Below are 3,018 nucleotides of genomic sequence, written 5' to 3'. Positions count from 1 at the left end.
TAAACTAACATGAACAAAGTCTTTTCTTCCTGTGTTCATTCCAGGGTTTTTATATAAAGCTGACGGAGAAAATCTGAAACTGATGTGAGAGTATAACTGAGGCACTTTTCCTCCGGAAACACCACAAAGTAGTGTTAACGTTTAGAGTCAGTCAATCTCTGTCCTTTCAACTTTCCTCACTATAACTGCTCCGTCAGAGAAATGAGCAGAGTTTTCTAACACTTTTTCACAGCCTTTAGTAGTGTGTGTTAGAGCATTTAAATAGTGTATATTATGTATATATCAAGAGCGTTTTTATTATCTGAGGGGAACAGGAAAGCAACATTCATGTTGCAACAACAGCCTTATTGTAGTCACCCAGACAGATTCACTAAGAGGTATCAGGTCCTGAGTAGAGAGAGTCTGACTGGACATTGTTACTGGGAGGTGGAGAGGAGAGGAGGAGTTTATGTAGCAGTCACATACAAGAATATCAGCAGAGCAGGGGGGTCGGATGAATGTGACTTTGGACGAAATGACAAATCTTGGGCTTTATATTGTACCAACAACAAATATACATTTTGGTAAAACAAAGTCCAAACTCCCGTCTCATGTCCTGAGTCCTCCAGAGTAGGAGTGTACCTGGATCACAGTGCAGGTATTCTGTCCTTCTACAGCGTCTCTGAAACCATGACTCTCCTCCACAGAGTCCAGACCACATTCACTCAGCCGCTCTATGCTGACTAAGGTTTTATTATGGAGCCTCTGCTGAGCTGTGTAAAGTGAAATAGACAGAAGTCATTTAAGAGTTAAATTCTGTGTTTTAACTCTTCGACTTATTTAGTCTCCATTTTTGTTGCTGATAGCTGATTGTTGTGGCAATCTATTTTTTCTAGAGATGCACCCATTGACCGGCTGGTGATCGGAATTGGCCGATTTTCATGTGATCAGCCATGACCAGCAACTGGCCGGTCAGTCTGACAAATGCCAAATTTATGCCGGTCAAATGCTTTAAATAAATACATTACATTTCATTTATCTGACTTACAATTGCTATATATGTTAGAGGTTGTACGTCTCTGGAGCAACTAGGGGTTAGGTTTCTTGCTCAAGGACACTTTGATTGATGTATCACTTTGGGAATCAAACACAGGTCTCCCACACCAAAGGCATGTGTCATATCCACTGCGCCATCATCACCAACAACATTGTAAAGGCTACCATACACAATGCATAGGAATTATATATAGGCTAGCAAATAATAAGAATAAACTCATTTCTAATTACATTATCTTAATGCAGTGTAACTACTGTAGCATGTAAGTAATGCACATAAAATACAAACGTGAGCAAGCGTGTTCAGCAATCACTATTATATCGAATCAACAGCCACTTAGCTAGCAGGTGAAGAACACAAACAACATATCACCAGGTAACGATGAACTGACAACATAAGTCATACGACTTACAGTTCCCAAGGATGCACACACACGATCTCCACTGGCTAGTTATCCTCCGGACTGCGACTCAAGTCTCTTTTCTTTCTCTACTTTTTCCGCCGGGTGGTGCGCATGCCGTGTCCGCGCTATTCTCCAACATGCACTCTATCAATCACAGAAGTTTAGCTTGCTAAATATATCACATTGTTTTAGTTTGATATTGGATGTGAAAACAAGAAAATGGTTCTAACGTTGCACTTTAGATGTGTGTGAATTTCCCACACCAGGAGTAATTTATATAGTTCTATTTTATAGTGATCGAAAATGTGAAACTGATATGAGAGTATAACTGAGGCACTTTTCCTCCTGAAACACCACAAAGTACAGTGCTCATGTTTAGTCAGTCTCTGTCCTTTCAACTTTCCTCACTAAAACTGCTCCGTCACAGAGAAATGAGCAGAGTTTTCTATCACTTCTTCATAGTGTTTAGTAGTGTATATTAGAGCATTTCAATAGTGTGTATTACAGTGTTTAGAAGTGTATATTAGCATTTCAATTGTATGTTAAAATAATTTTAATAGTGTATACGAAAGTCCTCCCAAAACATTTTTAACTGAGGAACACTGATTATTAAACAGAAATCTGAAACTAGAGCTGCAACTATTTTGATAACAAATGAATCAGTTTGAGTAATTTTTTATAAAAAAAACCTAAATTCCTTCACTCCTTTTGTTTGTTATTTAAAGCTTTTTGAGGCTCGCTTTGGACGCTCGCTTGCTAACGCACACACACACACACACACACACACACACACACACACACACACAAACACACACACAGTTTAAATGTAAATCAGATTCAGTATATGTGATTGAACGAATCGATTGGAACTGAACCTGCTGACAACAACACAACGGCTGTAGGTGCTGCTAACGAGGGAAAGTGATTGTTGCCACGGCAATGCCTGACAGCTCGTCAATAAGTCATCTCAGCAGATGAGAGAGAGACACAGAGAGAGAGAGACGAAGAGAGAGAGAGATAGAGAGAGAGAAACACAGAGAGAGAGAAATAGAGAGAGAGAGAGAGAGAGAGACAGAGAGAGAGAGAGAGAGGAATAGAGAGAGACAAAGAATGTATTCCTGCATCCTTTTAAATTTAGGAACCAGTGTGTGTGTGTATGTGTGTGTGTGTGTGTGTGTGTGTGTGTGTGTGTGTGAGATTTGTGATTGTGTGCGTGTTTGTATGTCTGTGTGTGTGTGAGATGTGTGTGTGTGTGTGTGTGTGTGTGTTTGTAAGATGTGTGTGTGTGTGTGTGTGTGTGTGTGTGAGATGTGTGTGTGTATGTGTGTATGTGTGTGTGTGTGTTTGTGTTTGTATGTATGTCTGTGTGTGTGTGAGCTTTGTGTGTGTGAGAGATTTGTGTGTGTATGTGTGTGAGATGTGTGTGTCTGTATGTATGTGTGTGTGAGATGTGTGTGTATGTATGTATGTATGTATGTATGTATGTGTGTATGTGTGTGTGTGTGAGATTTGTGTGTCTGTATGTATGTGTGTGTGTGATGTGTGTGTGTGTGTATGTATGTATGTTGTATGTATGTAT

At 39.8% G+C, this 3,018-nt stretch overlaps 1 protein-coding gene across 1 annotated transcript in view; it reads right to left on the bottom strand.

Annotated features, from left to right (window-relative positions):
• LOC120571426 (cortexin-3-like) overlaps positions 1–3,018 on the bottom strand; it is a 74,348-nt gene that overhangs the window by 67,481 nt on the left and 3,849 nt on the right. The window lies entirely within an intron of this gene.

Source organism: Perca fluviatilis, chromosome 13, assembly GCF_010015445.1.
Source record: "Perca fluviatilis chromosome 13, GENO_Pfluv_1.0, whole genome shotgun sequence".
NCBI classification, from domain to species: Eukaryota; Metazoa; Chordata; class Actinopteri; order Perciformes; family Percidae; genus Perca; species Perca fluviatilis.
Note: the sequence above shows the minus strand (reverse complement) of the source record. Positions and strands in the feature narration are given on the sequence as shown.